This window comes from Balaenoptera physalus (assembly GCF_965194825.1).
Source record: "Balaenoptera physalus genome assembly, chromosome: 4".
Lineage (NCBI taxonomy): Eukaryota > Metazoa > Chordata > Mammalia > Artiodactyla > Balaenopteridae > Balaenoptera > Balaenoptera physalus.
In genome coordinates this window covers 92,808,950-92,826,118 of record NC_138891.1, presented here as the reverse complement: position 1 = coordinate 92,826,118, position 17,169 = coordinate 92,808,950, and the positions used below count along the sequence as shown (strand labels likewise).

At 35.5% G+C, this 17,169-nt stretch overlaps 1 protein-coding gene and 1 pseudogene across 2 annotated transcripts in view; one reads left to right on the top strand and one right to left on the bottom strand.

The window, feature by feature from the left end:
* LOC309660121 (uncharacterized protein) overlaps nucleotides 1–17,169 on the bottom strand; it is a 1,229,325-nt gene that overhangs the window by 387,614 nt on the left and 824,542 nt on the right. The window lies entirely within an intron of this gene.
* On the top strand, nucleotides 801–14,023 carry LOC309660069 (claudin domain-containing protein 1 pseudogene; annotated as a pseudogene). Its single transcript has one exon. The product of its transcript is annotated as a claudin domain-containing protein 1 pseudogene (transcript).

Genomic DNA, 17,169 nt, shown 5'->3' with positions numbered 1-17,169 from the left:
GGTTATTTCTATTTCATTTTCCACAGCAAACTGACTATGCTGCATTCCACAGTAACTCCCTATCTGTGGCTCAATTTCCAAGCACTAACCCCAATCACAAGTTTTTATTTTAGCGGATTTTAGGACTAGTAGATTTTTAGGACTGGCTCCACAGTTTTTTGTTTTTTGTTTTTTTTTTCAGTTCTATGAGTTCAAGGGCTATTATTCTTTTTTATTTATTCCAAATCATCTTGTTAACTGCCAGCACCACCCCCCCCCCGCCCCGCCCCACTGCCTTGTTACCAAAATATTCTTTATTCTCAACTTTTTCAGTTCTACTGCTAAACATTTTGGTCTGAACTATAATTAACATATCCTTGAGCTATTACAATGGATTCTACCTAAAAAGAATTGATACTAAAGACAACAGAAGCTAAATATTATGTCATATTTACCATGTGGTAGATATCCTTCTAGTTGATTCAATGAATTTCGTCATTCAGTCTTCACAATATCCCTATGAAGTATTATTATCCCTATTTTAAAGGTGATAACATTGGAGTACAGAGAAATTATGCAGCTTGTCCATTATTATAGAACTACTGCAAGCTGGGACTTGAACCCAGGATTTCTGAGAAGGAACAACTATGCTATAATGCATCTACCTTCCTTCTTTGTCTGCTCTCCTCTGAATAACATGTTTTTAGAACAATAGAGGACACTCCTGGCCTAAAAGCCTCCAGAAAAAAAAGAAGAAGAATCCCAACTTAACAAAATACTATCCACACAAATTCACATGCACTTATCTCACTGGACTCCTGGTTTTCTTTGTAGCCTTCTCAGCCCTTCCTTAGAATTTTGATATCAGTTATATATCTGGGACTCTGGGTTTACCCTTAGAAACAATTGGTTATAAAGGAGACAACAGATCAATCTTTAGAGGGAACAAGACTACGAGGGGTGAATTTTTCCTCAAATAAAGGATCCTTGTTTTAAAGCATATGGCTAAAAATAGTTATATTTTTTATCTTGAATTCAACAATTATATTACCTTGCCCCAGTAGCACAATTTCAATTTTTTTAGTCTGTTAATCTTCTTACATCACCAATTTTATAGTGTCATTCTGTTTTAAAAAATGTCACTTCCCTCCCTGCTTCTTGAAGGATAAAATTCAGTGCTGGCCTATCACTCAAAACCATCTGTAAACTATGTATAACTTTCCCTCTATTATGCTCCCAATATACACTAGCCACCTTAACCAGAGTATTCTTGTCATTTTCCTAATAATGTGTCTTTTTTCACTCTAGTCCAAAAACCTGGTATGATCCCATCTCTGTATGCTGAAATTCTACTCATTTTCTAAGAGTTAGATCATGGTTTTATGCTCTTCATCCCTTAGCCAAAAATAAGCTCTTTCATTTCTCAATTCTCATTGTACTCTGTAATTCCCTTATTGCACTATCATATGGTGGTTTGACTTTTTGTTTCCTCTTTATGTACTTTTCTTATCTTTGCTGGAAAATTGTGAAACATTAATATAAAGGGTCAGCATCACAGGCTTCTTTGTATTTTACAAGAAATGCTCAGTAAATGTTTATTGTTGATACTATACATAATAAGTGGTATCATTCGTATCTCAGTTAATAATATGCTTTGATGAAAATTCCAAACCTGCCATCAGCATGATGTTAATAGCTAGCAATTAAGGAATTCCAGGGGTAGCACTGGCACATTGTATGGTATTTAATTTCATCCTGCAAACAACCGACATGGTAGGTATCCTGACTCTTATTTTATAGGTGAGGAAACTAAGTTTCAAGGAGGTTAAGCACATACTCAAGATCCAGAGAGAAAGTGTCAGAGTTCAGGCATTCCTGACTTCAAAGCCACATTCTGCCAGTCTTCTTTTTTGCATCCATACGGTTTTTCAATAAGACTCATTGAAATACCTCCTAGACTAAATCTTACTTCTGTGTTCCCACTTTTACCTCCTAATTCTAATCTCTCATCAATCCATGTGTTTATTTCTAGAATATGCTCTTAACTAATTGCTTCCCTGCAAAATTTCCAGCATTATATACTGATTGCTATACACAATACCTTGACTCATTTTCCTTAAAATTTTCTACTTTCATCATATTTTTTCCTAGTCAGCTAGCTATAAAATAAGCTTGAATAATTTTTTCAATAATCAATTTTGCTACATCTAAAATGGAAATAATAACATAGTCTGTCTCATAAAGTTGCAAGTATGAAATGGATGCTAAAAGCATGCTCTGCTCACAGAGTAAGCACTTAATACATTTTAGTTTTTATTATCATGTACATCAAATTTTAGAACTGCCATGTCTAACATCATTTTACAGAGAAAGAAAATGAGATGCAGATAAGAGATTTGCCTAAAATCAACCAGAAAGTTAGAATTAGGTCTAAGAGTAAAATCCTGACCCAACACTAATTTTTTTTTTTTTACTATACAAAAATTGCTTGACTCACCTTACCTACCTATTTTCTTTCTCACTATCTGTCATGTATCCCTTGCTTCACATCACAACATGTTCGTCTGTACAATTTAATTTTGTTTGCTTTGAAAGCCTTCTAAAGCTATTTTAGTTATCAGTTCTCTCCAACTCTCAGGTCCTATTCAAATAACACTTGCTTTAAGATATTTTCCACAAAAACTTCAGGTCATACATACTCTTCTATGCCTAACTTTCTCTGAGGTTTACTTTCTACATTTTTCATTTATCATAAAACTATATCATACATTGTATGTCCTATAAATGTTTCGTAGTGTGTGATACTGATTTTAATTTTCCATAAGGAACTTCTAACACCCCAAACCAGCTGAAGCTAAAAGGATTATTGCTGTCCTGCCTTGCTGAGACCTTCTCACCATCATCACGACAAGACCTGGTTTGTTATTCCACATGTCATTCCAGACTATTTTGGAGCAGGCATATTTGAGTTTCTGGGCTTTTATATGAATATGTGAGAGATATTTTTTCAATATTGTTTTTTACAACTGTTCAAAAGTCAGACTTTGAGTTCAGAGTTGTCATCAACTTTCTTGCTGAAGTTCAATTTACTGCCTTTCCTAATTTGCTACTTCTCTAGAGATCTGTGTAACACTGAAGCATGAAAATGTTTGTCCTCCAAAATATATTTTCCAAAGTGGCCCAAGATAGCTGCCAGATTTCCCAGGATTTTTTTCTTTCCTATCTCATTGTACTGCCTCCATACTTCCTCTCTATTTTATCTTTGCCTGAGACAGTGGAAGAGTTATAAAAACTACCCTGGAGTTTGGGGCAATTTCCAGCTCAAGTTATAAAAAGAATCCCCCTCTTTTTGTGAACAATTCATCTCTCTGATACCTTCAAATAATCTCTTTCACCATATTCCTCAGAGCTTTGTTGATTAACCATTTTATGCTGACTGTGGGTCAGCCCAAGACTACATTGTCAATATAAGCTGAAGGAAAGTCATAATAGTTATTACTTATGGCAAAACATATTCCATTTTCCATTTATAGACCCATTACTTTCATCTGTAAACGGCTGTAAGAACTTGTATATTTATTTTCATTTTCTGCCTATCCTAGCTCTTGGAATAGGAAATTCTTCAAGTTTTGAATAAGAGCATTAAATATTAGCATTATCTTTCAGTAGTGGAATTATGGGCAATTTTATAAAGTATTATATGATATTTTTAAAATAAATATGAAGTGATTTTACAATCAGAACAAAGCTATTTTAATTTTGATAAAAACAAGTCTTTTCAGTGTTATTATCTAGTTGAAGTAGTATTTCATGTTATACATTTTAAATGTATCTCCATGGTTTTTTCTTGTTGCAATATTTTTAAAGGTATCTTCTTGTACAATATTTAATATATTAGCATTTGTTATAGTTGCTCATTTTCATCACTTTTAGTCATAGCAGGATACGGCTTGGAAATTTTAAACAGAGACATTTTTATGGCCACACTGTTTTATCGTTCCAAGACACCCCACTAATTACTCCAGTGTCATTCGTTGCCTAATAGGAAAAGTATTTAATGTCCAGGAGAAAATCCATTGAACTCCCCCACAGATACTTTTTAATTAATGGCAGAGAAACATATTCTGAAATCAGGACTTTCAACCGCAAAAGTAGATGCTTCACATTAAAAAATTGATTTTTAATTTCTTAAATCTTGACTATTAGACATAGACAGAATTGGAAAGAATGTAGGATGCATCCTAAGAATTAGATCTATCCTAGAAGGAGATAAAAGTTTGACTTGCCTATGAAAGAAGGTTGATTTGAATAGTAAAACTAAGCTGAGATGGGGACCCAGTGTCCAAATTTCCAGGCCAAGACTTAGAGGAGCAAATGTATTAGAAACTCTAAGAAGTTAAAGGGAATCCAAGAGCACAGAAAGCATCTCAGAGCAAAGACTGGAAAGACTACTAGCTTCTTAGACATATTCCTCTTCAACTGAGTTGAAAAAGTAGTGGAATTGCAAGTGCTGAGAGATGGGGATGGTGAGTGGGCTCACAGGCAGCGTGTTATTGTCAGCACCACCCACTGTGGGGAAGGGAAACACCTGAATTGTATCTATAACATTTGAGAGAACCTTGAAAGTGGCTGAAAGAGAGCCACCAGGTTCAGAGCAGATTCAGAGAGTGGATGTAGAACAAACTTGGACACCACATGTAGCAACAATGGGTGCAAAGATATGACAGTGGGAACCAGGTGGGATGGTACTGTCAGTGGAGGCTAGTGTGGATAGAGGACAATTCTGGATCCATATTCCTCTAATGCAAGAGTCATATATAATCACTTCCAGAGAGCTCCACCCAGGAAAATGCTAAGTTAACTGAATGATACTAAGTGTTAAACTTGGTATGACTGAGTTTACCTTGGATAGGTAAGATTAATGCTGTATCTCTGGAAATGTCAGCTCTAGAAAAATAAAACAGCTTTGTTCAATTCATTCATGACCACAGAAACAGATTTATAGTAAATCTAATGTAGCTGAAACCCCAGAGCCTCTCACTTGCTCAAGCTTCTTCCGAAGCTCAGCTCTAGCAATGCTTTTGTAAAATATGCAAAAGTAGATTCTAGCCACAATTGTATAAGACAACTGCCTCTTTCCACTCTGACTTTCTTTTGAGCACACTTCCCCTCGTGTCCTGGAATCCAATTAAGGGTAAATTCAACTAAGTGGAAATTTCACTGGAGATACATTTAGTTTGGGCTTAATGAGATGTATGTATGTGGTTCACATTCCCTTCCATGAAGGGTTGAGTTAGTGTTAGCCTCCCATGGTGCTAAAGTACATGAGTTATGCATGGTTATGCAGTGGTTATGCGTGGTGCATGGTTAAGAGTCAGGTTGTGAGATGAATGAGTCCTACAGTACCAAGCACTAGAAATATGTGGGCTATGGAAGAGAAACAGGTTTGGGATGTGGTATGTGAGAACTTCTCGCAATCATCAGACATGTAAACATTTAAGTAGAAGACTCAGTTCTCCCTCATGCTTATTCAGTGAAAAAATTCTTTTTATTACTGCACATATACCCAATAATACAGTATCTATTACTATAAGTGCACAATAAATAGCTCTTTTCATTTGATTATATAGAAATGATTAGAATTCCTAAATTTTTAGAGAACAAACCTGTAGTTGTACCATGGAGTATGTCAGTGTGTAAAGAATCATGTATTTTTCATCCTTTTATAATAAATTGCACCTTAGCATTACATTTCTCAGTGAGTTGTAAAACTGAAACTTTTCTAAACTATCAATAATAAAACAAACTTATTTCTTTCATTGTAGACAAGAGCCTGAGTTTTTTTCTATACTCTCTGCAGAAAATGGTATAAAGTCATTAATGTATGAAGAGGCTATAAAAAGTATACAGCCAAAATTTTAGGGAAAAAAAGTGTCATAGTTGTATGTCAGTTTATTAGTAGAAGTGTTATTATTTTCCTGAATTTTATAATGCCTGTGGCATGTATCAGCTTTAAATTTTTTTAATTTTGTGAATTTTTTCTAGTTTTAAATAAATATTTATATATCCAACTTTATATTTCTAATTTTGTATTGTTTTCTTCTCAAATACCCTTATTCCCAATTATATACATTTCACACCCTCTAAACCTATGACCAGAAATATCATCATACTTTTTACTGATACTTGAATACAAGCTCCATGAGAGCAGGAATTGTATTTCTTTTGTTCACTGTTCTATATCAAAACCTATACAGGATCTGAAATATAAAAGGTACTCAATCAATATTTATGAAATGAATACAGGTCACTGTTTAAACTCTGTGCTTCCAAGCTGAAGTAGCCTAATGTTTTATTTGTTCTTATTCAGTAGACTTGCTCTACTTAATTTACTGTATTAAATTTTTCCCACAAATATCATGATGTTTTCATAAAAATTTGTAAAAAAAAATTCCTTGCAAAATTCTAGTATTTTAAAAAGAATTTACTTTCTGCGGTAGTGATGGATTCAGTTTAGAAAATATGTAAACACAAGACACCCAGGAAAGTACAAGGTGAGGGAAAAAGATAAAAGAAAAAACCTAAAGACAAGACAGGACAGATTATTACAAGAGGCATGAGAAAGGTGAGAAAGAACAAGAGTTGAATATGGAAAGATGGCTGAACTCAATTTTCCTTTTCACTTTAAGAGACACTCAAAAAGAATATTAAAAAAAAATCAGCTTTCACATTTATCCAAATGAGCAATGTATGTTATATTCTATAGATAGATGTTTGAAAACTATCATCTTTAGCTTTAAATAATATTTACTGAGTGACAAAAATACCCTGAGGGATAAATAGTTAAAATGATAGGCTAGCTCATTTTATGCAGAGGTGAAAAGAAGCATGAACCACATGTTGCAAAACTGAAATGCTAAAGGAAGCTGTGATGTGTGGGAACTGGGCCAGAGCTGAGCTCAACAGACCAGACTCAACAAACCATGGAGATTTAAAATTTGGAGGCTCTGATATTATTAAAATATTATGATTTAAGAGAGCTTTAAGCTTTAGAATAGTAGCTCCCATTTGTCCAACTCTAATTTGAGATTATGCTCTTGAATATGTTTTTTTTGTAACAGTGATGATATTAGATGCAAGCTCATACAAATAACAAAACTGATTATTTAAAATTTTAAAAACTGACTTTTTAAATTGCTAGAGTACATTGGTTCATTCCCTTCTCCTACCCCAGGCTTCTTGAAGTTACTCTGCACTTCAGTGTATCACTCTCTTGGTGCCAAAGAAGTGTCCATATTGCTTTATCAGATATGGAAAAATTAGTAAAGTGGTATTTGATTGATGGAATTTTAGGAAATTCTTGAATGACTTACTGCCATCTCCAGTCAGTAGCATCGCTAAGAGGGTTCTATTCAGAACTGGTACTAGGGGAAATTGGTGAGTTTATATTTAGTACCTACTATAATCCAGGAACAACTTATTAGAGTTGTGTCCTCATGATGCTCTTGGGTTACCATAGAACCATTCTCTATGTATTTGGAATTCATTTCCTCTTTTCAAATTTATCTGGCTTATGTTCATTACTTAAATGCCATGCTGCCTGGCGAACTATCAAACAAGTTTCCCTTTGTAAGTTAACTTTTTACTGTAACAGCAGCACTTACTACTTAAACTATAAGAGTGAATAATTATGGTTATTTCAGGCATTGTGTCACAGCCATAATATTATTTACGAGTAGGAAGGCTAGGTCCTTTTGATGCTCCCTAAATCATACCAGGTAATTGTGATGTCAAATTGGTTGTGAAGGTGACTCTCCTTTTATTACCAATAGAAGTCATATCACTTTGAGGTATATGTTTGTTTTATCTCAGGACGAAGAAAAATTTTCCACTTAAATGGGAAACAAAAGTTTAACACAACTTCATACAATTATTTAATTTTAAGTCATGTCAACAACTGTGAAGATATACTGAGCATCAGTTGAGTGTCATCCATTATTCTAGGCACTGAAGATACAAAGAGGTAGGCATAGTCCTTACTCTTAGATATTTTTTTAGTGAGTGTGTGTATGTGTGTGTGTGTGTGTGTGTGTGTGTGTGTGTGTGTGTGTGTTCTGGGGTGAGATGGAGTCCAGTAGCAACCAGGGCTGGGGGAGAAACAAATAAATAGATGATTATGTTGCAGGGCTATAAGCTCTATGGTGACAAACCTGATCTGTCTCTTAGTACAGAAAAAAGGCTTTATCTCATCCAGGCCAGGAGGCATGGTCTGAGTTGAGTCTTCAAGGAAAAGTAACGGTTAGCCAAACAAGGAAAAAGAGCATTCAGGGCAGAGGGAACAGTATAGGCAAAGACATGGAAGACAAAAAGCTGTCACCATTGGGAAAGAGCAAATAGGTCAGTGTGGTAAAGATTATCTTCAGCTGGGATTTAAACCCACACTCTATTTTCTACACTATGTGATGCTATATACTCCTGATAGGCTACAGCCTTGGAGTATGCAGATCTACTTAGAAAATGCACCCTTGACACTGAAGCTAATGATTATCAATATAAAACTGATGAAACTATTGCATTTAATTAATGGCTCACTATTTAGAATCCTGAATCCCTCAGAAGGATGCTAATATAAAATGTAATGAATGTAATATAAGGTAACAGTCACATGAATTTATTTATCTATTTATTTATTTAATAAATATTTATTAAATGCCAATTATATGTTACAAAATTGTGCTGGTGGAGAGATGCAATGATAAACAAACTATGCCCTGTGCATCCAAACACATGACAATATAATAACAAAAATGGTCTGCCTCAAGTCTGAAATACAAGAGACAAACAGCAAAAATTGCTCAGTATAATCCTGGCCTTATTTAATAGAAATGGGCTGTTTTGGCTGTTATCACAGGTATCTTGATCTTTTTAGCAGTTTTATTCCTCTGGTAAAGGTGGGCATATATCAGTCTTGATAATACTATTTTGTGAAATCTTCTAGTATATTTATCTTGATTCTTTGTTTGTTAAAAAAAAATCTTTCTGACAGTAATTTCACTATTCCATCTAGGAATAAAATGTTTTGACAAAATACAGGTGTATTCTGAACCTCATGGCTGTTCTAATCCCCATTTTCACTTAATAATATTACTTTATGTCTGATCAAGCAGGAACTTGTGATTTAATGCTTACGACTATTCTCTGAGGCCTCATCACTGTGGTAGGAACTAACACAGACCAATCTGTATTGCAGACTAATACAGAGGATCAAAAATTGACTATGAGAGAGTCAGCAAAAAGGGTAGTTAGCCTTTGTTACTTATCCAATCAGCCACTATCTTTATCTTATATTAATTGTACTAGGCTGTTTATTATAGATATTCAAACATAGAAAATAGACAGAATAGCACAATAAAGCCCTATGTATCCATAGTCCATCAACAATAAATATATTTTGTATCTCTAAAGAATGTCTCTTTAAAAAAATAAAAACCTAAAAACCATTATTACCTAAATACTTACAATAGCTCCTTAACATCCTTGAATATCTGCTTAAATGTTCAAAGTTCCAATTGTCTCATATATGTTATTTTTATTAACACTTGTTTGAATCAGGATCAAAATAAGGACCACACATGGCAAATGGCTGATATGTTGTTTAAATCTTCTTTAATCTATAAGGATCCCCTTCAATTTTATTTTTCTCACTTGCAATTTATATGTTGGAAAAAAGAACATAGGTGCTGATTGCATCCCTGTAGTGTCACTTGACATGTTCATTAGTCATATCATTAAATTTGCATTTGGATCTAAAGATGTCTTCTAAATTAAGTTCCTCTTACATTTTATTTTTTGAAAATATTATTCCATAGCTGTATGTTCTATCAAGAGAGACAACATCTAGTCATCTTTCTTTTTGTGATGTTAGCAGCTATAGATGCTTAATGTCTAGATCTAAATTACTTTTAGAAGAATCAACTTATCTTTGTAACGATGTTTGAAGGAAATATTGTGTTCTTCATATTCCTGTCAACTGAATATAGGAAAAGAAAAATGGATGCATATGGTATTTCTTCTTCTAGAAAGAAAGAGAGAGAGAGAGAGAGAGACCATCAATGTAAAAAAAATAGCTACTCTTAGGAATCTTATAATTCACTGGTAATATCATACAAGTTATTTCATTGTTGCTATAGAAACCCTAATGAATAAAAGCCATTATTTTAAAACAAATGCTATAGTAGATATTTTCAAGTCTCATGAGATCTCAGCACTATGAAGATTATTTTTGTAGCTTGGAAATTGTTTCTATTTATATCTGCTTACTGTAAGGTTGAAGAAAGTGAAGCATATAAGGCACCATGTCTCACGGACCCATAATTAAAGTCACATAGGTAGTCAATTGTAGAAATGAGAATGTAGCTAACACATATTTTGGCACTATTTTACACAAAATGTTAAAATATTCCCTAAACTAATAAAAGAAGCACAGGTAGAGATACGGTGAAAAGAGAATTCAATTTAGGGCAAATGATTTTTTAAAAAAGCTTCAAAGGATAGGTAATATTTGAAATAGACCTTGAAAAGTAATATATGTTGAGAGGGAGATTGGAAGGCATTCAAAATGGAAAGCAATGAAATGGAAATGGATAGTAGCCTGGTTTGGGTGGAGAGTGGTGGATTAAAGATGGGTAAAAATCTGTAAATGTGGATGGAGACCATATATTAGTGGATAAGTATACTTGGTTTGGAACTAGATATCTAGAGTACAAATTTTAGCTCAGCTTCTAAGTAGTAGTGTGACTGTGTTAGACTGGGTCTTCTGAGAAGCACATACCAAGACAGATTTAGCCATACAACAGCTGATTGAAGTAAATGCCTATGAGGGAAAATGGGAGATAGCCAGAGAAGATCAAGAAAGTTGTCAGACTATGATTTAGGTCTGCCACCTGTTAAAGAGAAAGAGAAGGAAGGAAGGACTGCAGTGTAGCTCAGGAAATTTCTATAAAATTGGTAGGGAGTCTTTGAGCCAAAGTTGTTTGTCAGAAGAGTCCTGTATCTCCCAGTAACTGATTAGGAGCAGCCCTTAGGAACTATGACTTTGGTGCACAATGGTGATGGATTTCAGAGCCCAGCAGCTGGAACCATGGTCTATTACACTCCCTACCCTGAAGGATACATTTTTGTGTCTTGAGTAGCTAACTTTCTGAGTTACAGCTCCACCATTTAACAAGGGGAAATATAAATATTTATTTCATAGATTTGTTGACAATTAAATGAGCAGGTATCTATAAAGTAGAAAAAAAATTATAGTTTAGAAATTGTTTTGGTTTCACATATGATGTTGGTGGCTTTAATGATTATGGCAAATAAATGTAAGGGTAAGAATTGTTCTTCAATTGGGTTACAAATCAAAAATGTATAAAGTCATCTTGGCAAAAACGTGATATTTTCAAACTGTGCTATAGGAATGAAAAAGCATTTATTGAGAGAGAAGTGTCAGAAGAACAGTAGGGAAAGGCACCATCATCTCATGGGATTTAGAGATAAAGCAGTGGGAAGGAGAGGCTATTAGTATATACCAATCTTATAAACAAGACATTGAATGAGGGTACCCTATTGGAAAACTGTCATATTAAATAAGGCAATATATTAGGAGGTAACAAAATCCTGAACTCAAATGTTGGCTATAATCATGGAAAGAAAGGACAATATAAATGAAACACTTAGGAGAATTCATCTATGGACAGGATATCTAAGTAGATGTGTAAGGTTAGAGGAAAGAAGAAGCAAACTTTGTCACCAAGATTTCAAGTTTGTATCTTGGGAATGTTGATTGGGGGTAAAAAAAAAAAAAAAAAAGGTTTAAAAAAATTTAAAAGTTTAAGTTTAGATATTGTCAATCGATTTAAATTTTAGATTTTTGAAATTGTGGTGTTAGCCAGTTATTCCTATCTAAAAATGAAGGTTAGCATCCTAGGAATAAGTTAGATCATCGGTAAATAGACTTGGGACTCAATAGAATAGAAATGATCTTGTGATTAAGAAAACACATATGGTCACCAAGAAAATAAATGTAGAGAATAGTGAAGCGAAACAAAGTCAGGACTTTCATTTAGTTCCTGAATTTGGCTAGCAGGTAAAGCCAGGGCTTTGAAAGTTAGTAAAAGTGAGTGGAAAAGGAAAGTAAGAGGGAAGAAATAGTGAATTCAGAAATTTAGGAGGTCAATTTTGTTTCTTTTTATGGCTGAGTAATGTTCCATTCTATATATGTGCCACATCTTCTTTATCCATTCATCTGTCGATGGACACTTAGGTTGCTTCCATGTCCTGGAATAGTAAATAGTGCTGCAATGAACATTGTGGTACATGTCTCTTTTTGAATTATGGTTTTCTCAGGGTATATGCCCAGTAGTGGGATTGCTGGGTCATATGGTAGTTCTATTTTTAGTTTTTTAAGGAACCTCCATACTACTCTCCATAGTGCCTGTGTCAATTACATTCCCACCAACAGTGCAAGAGGGTTCCCTTTTCTCCACACCCTCTCCAGCATTTAAATACCGTATGCTAACACATATATATGGAATCTGAAAAAAAAAAAAAAGGTTCTGATGAACCTAGGGGCAGGACACGAATAAAGACACAAACGTAGAGAATGGACTTGAGGACATGGGGAGGGGGAAGGGTAAGCTGGGACGAAGTGAGAGAGTGGCATGGACATATATACACTACCAAAAGTAAAATAGACAGCTAGTGGGAAGCAGCTGCATAGCACAGGGAGATCAGCTCGGTGCTTTGTGATCACCTAGCAGGATGGGATAGGGAGGGTGGGAGGGAGATGCAAGAGGGAGGGGATATGGGGATATATGTATACATATAGCTGATTCACTTTGTTATACAGCAGAAACTAACACAACATTGTAAAGCAATTTTACACCAATAAAGATGTTAAAAAAAAATAGAATAGAATAAAATAAAATAATAAAATAAAATAAAATAAATTTAGGAGGCAGTGCTGGGCCAAGCCCGGCCGGGGTGAGGGCCAAGACAGAGGCACTGGAGTGCAGGGGGCGGGCTCTGCAGGGAAGCACGCCAGAGGGGGCACGGGGAGAGCAGGGTGCTGTGGTTTGAGCTTGAGGGGGAAGCTGGTGGAGCAGGAGGCTGGGCGAGCAGTCTGAATGCCAGAATGGATCACCGTTTTGCTACAGCATTTGTAATTGCTTGTGTGCTTAGCCTCACTTCTACCATCTACATGGCGGCCGCAACTGGCACAGACTTCTGGTATGAGTATCGAAGTCCAGTTCAAGAAAATTCCAGAGGTTTGAACAAAAGCATCTGAAATGGCTTTGCTAGTGATAAGGCAGATGAAAAGACTTATAATGATGCACTTTTCTGATATAATGGCACAATGGGATTGTGGAGACGGTGTATCCCTATACCCCAAAATACATACTAGTACAGCCCACCTGAAAGGACAGAATCATTTGATATGGTCACAAAGTGCATGAGTTTCATGCTAAATGAGCAGTTCATGGAGAAATTTGTTGATCCTGGAAACTAGAACGGTGGGATTGATCTTCTTCGGACCTATCTTTGGCGTTGCCAGTTCCTTTTACCTTTTGTTAGTCTAGGTTTGATGTGCTCTGAGGCTTTGACTGGACTTTGTGCTTGTATCTGCCGAAGCTTGTACCCCACCATTGCCACAGGCATTCTCCATCTCCTTGCGGGTCTGTGTACCCTGGGCTCAGTGAGTTTTTATGTTCCTGGAACTGAACTACTCCACCAGAAATTAGAGCTGCCTGAGAATGCGTCTGGCGAATTCGGATGGTCCTTTTGCCTGGCTTGCATTTCAGCTCCCTTACAGTTCATGGCTTCTGTTCTCTTCGTTGGGGCCCCTCATACCAACCGGAAAGAGTACACCTTCATGAAGGCATATCGTGTGGCATGAGTGGGAATCTGCTTGCTCTACAATTGCCATTTTTATGATTTTTGTACATTAATATTTTCCCTTATCTCCCCCCCCCAATTGTTTTTAACTTTGTGTGGGGTGTGTGTGTGTGTGTGTGTGTGTGTGTGTGTGTGTGTGTGTGTATACCATTTTATCCTGAAAATTCATTTTATTTATTCACACAGATGGTTTCTTAATACTGCTAAAATTTATATGGAACCAGAATGAGTCCATTTTTCAGACAAACTAATCTAGGTTCAGAGTCCAGACAGAAAAAAATGGGTAGACTCTTGGCACAAATTTGTCAAAGAAAATTGGTAGCAAGAGGTTGACCCAAAGCAAGTTCTGCTGATGTCTGTTGGACTTCTCAGTACAGTAACTGTATGTGTTTAACTGGAAACTCTAGTTTCTTTGGGAAACCTCTTATCATCGTCAAAACTTCTATTCACTTTGCTGTTGTAGATAGCCAGTCAGCCACAGGTATTAGTGCTATTTTCAAGGACTCAGGCTATCTAAAAATAAGGAAATTACCTAAGATCTTTTTCCCTAAATATTGGCATATAGCTTCATCTGAGGTGAAATATCATGGTTGTTTACCTATACTGTGTCTGTTTACAAGAAAGGAAGTGTTTACATGGAATTTTAACTTTGTAACTGCAAGAATTCCAGTTCAGCTAGACAAGAGGATTAACCTTATTTTACTTTTTTTTTTTTTAACTCTCTTTAATATGTCAATAGGATTTTCAGTATCACCAAACCATTTTGGACTTTTGTTCCTTCCCTCCTCATACACCAGGCTTATTAAAACAGTGCTTTCTTTTTAACACTACATTTGGGTCCCAGAGTAAAATTCTCCAACTGCCATCTATTTATTTCAGCTAAGTACCATAAAGAAGATTCCACCATAATGACCCCCTGGAGCTATAAAAACTACCACAAGACCTAAAGCTTTGGCTGGTCATTAACTTCCAACTATGGTCTTTATTTCTTGTGATGAAATGATGTGCCTTTCCTTGCCTAATCCCTTCCTGGTGTGTATCAACATTATTTAATGTCTTCTAACTCAGTCATTATTTTAAACATATGTCTATAAACACTGAACTTTAAAAATCTTATTTATTTATTCCATTACTTCAGTACTTGACAGATTTTTAAAAAATGTAACAGTAATTTCTTACAAAATCCTAAATCTGTCTTTCTTAAAAAATAAAAAATGAGAAGAGAAAAAAAAAAAGAAATTTAGGAGGCAAATGATGAACACTGGCCAGGAAAATATTTCAAGAAAAACTTCAACCTTGGAAATCAGGATAGAAGAGGAATGAAATAAATGTGTTAGTGAAAACTGTTTAGTGATCTTTGAGACCACAGTTTCATTAGGTACAGAATCCTAAGTATACAAAATAAGTCAACTGTATGGAAGATAAGGCATCAAGGGTAAATTCATTTTCTAAGATTGCTAAAAGAAAATGGAAAGAAAGTGATAAAACAGTAAGAAGTTTGGGGGCAGCAATAATCAGAGAAGTGTGTTTGTATTTTTGTTTATTTTTCTCAGGGGGTTGTTTGTTGCTTATCCCAAGTATATTTTCAGGCAGAGGGAAAGTAGTTGGCAATGAAAAATTAAAGAAATATATGTAGATAGATAAATAACTTTAAAGGACATATTTGATAAATCAAATCCCTAGAGAAGACAGAACAATGAGTAGGATTAGAGCACAGCAGAAGGAGCAGCCTTGGTTAAAAAAAGATTATTTCGGGCTTCCCTGATGGCGCAGTGGTTGAGAATCTGCCTGTCAATGCAGGGGACACGGGTTCGAGCCCTGGTCTGGGAAGATCCCACATGCCGCGGAGCAACTGGGCCCGTGAGCCACAACTGCTGAGCCTGCGCGTCTGGAGCCTGTGCTCCGCAACAAGAGAGGCCGCGATAGTGAGAGGCCCGCGCACCGCGATGAAGAGTGGCCCCCGCCTGCCACAACTGGAGAAAGCCCTCGCACAGAAGCGAAGACCCAACACAGCCATAAATAAATAAATTAATTAATTTTAAAAAAATGAAAAAAGATTATTTCTTTCTCAGAGATTGTAAAACGGAAAAGAGGGAGAAGCTATGGAGTGATTTCAGAAATGAAAAAGGTGGATGATGAGTGTGGGGAGGCTTGTGGGGAGCCTTACATTTCTCAGTAAAATGGAGGAGTGATACCATCAGGCCTTTTCTAATCGGTAACATAGTCCCCTTAACTTGGTAAACCCCACTGCCGGCTATAATGTACTGACCACATTTACGCTGCTGGAATGCCTGGAAGCTTTTCTCCTCATTCCTGACCGTATTAACGAAATGATTCCATTAAGGCACAAACTAGGCTAATATTTTATTGAATTAATTTATTTAGATTGAGTCTGATTACTTAGGTATCATGATAATCACCCTGGAAGCATTTGAATAAAATAACCCGATTAATTTAATAAATTCTTAATTTACTCTTGCATTCCAAATGTAATTAAAAAAAATCAGTTTAACCCATTAATATGGACTTAGCAACTTGGTTTGTCAAATGAAGATAAAGCAACAAACAAAAATGTCACTCATAAGACCTTTCTCCAGAAACATCATCAAGTCATTGATGTTCACAAATTTTCAAAAAAGGATGCATAATGATAGCATTATTATCTTATATTTGAAGTAATTTTTACTCCCAAGTGAAATTCTGATTTCTTAACAAATTATAAGCAGCTAATTTTGATTCTACTTATGCATTAGTGAATACTACTATGAATTAAATCACTTTCTTTCCCCAAGAGCTATATATATTAAGAACTGCTATCACTAATCTGGTACAAGGATCTTGGCCCTCCTAGTATATTCTCCCAGGAAAATTCAATAGCAGCTGTGTGGTAGAGACATAATAAGATGAAAATATTTATATAGACTTTGGTATAACTGTGACCTTTTCAAACCAGAATCACCCATGCCAGTCTTCATTAGAGCTGAGACCCAACCAAAATAAAGTTCAAGTAACAGAAAGAACACATCCTCTTGACAAGATTGCCTTCAGTATTTTGTAGTCATAATTTGCAAAATGATATGGCAAGCTTTCCTGAACCAAAGAACCATAGGACTACTGATCCCCTGTGATGAAAAATATCACTACTTCAGAAATTGGAAGCTTTCATGAACTGCATTTTGAAAAGCCATATGTATCCCAAAAGCCACAAAGTGTCATTGCTTTCTGGTACTTTAGTAACAAACACTTAAA